Genomic DNA, 299 nt, shown 5'->3' on the forward strand with positions numbered 1-299 from the left:
TAATGTAGTGGATTATTACTTTGGTGTTTTGAAATCTGTTGTCCTAATTTCACATAATTTTATTTCAGAAAGCATATTCCTCATTTCATGCAAATGTGAAAAATACTTTTCTTTGGTCATTATCATACTTCTGTGGTCAATTAAAACTCATATATGTCATGGCCCTACAACACTGAGCACATTAAATTAATGTGATTATGACCAGCATGCAATCTTGAGGATACAAGTTGTTTCTTGTTAAAGAATGCTGGTGTTCACAAACCCTCCTTTAAACCTTAAAGACATGGTAACTTATAATT

This window comes from Apaloderma vittatum, unplaced genomic scaffold, assembly GCF_000703405.1.
Source record: "Apaloderma vittatum isolate BGI_N311 unplaced genomic scaffold, ASM70340v1 scaffold1612, whole genome shotgun sequence".
Classification (NCBI taxonomy): domain Eukaryota; kingdom Metazoa; phylum Chordata; class Aves; order Trogoniformes; family Trogonidae; genus Apaloderma; species Apaloderma vittatum.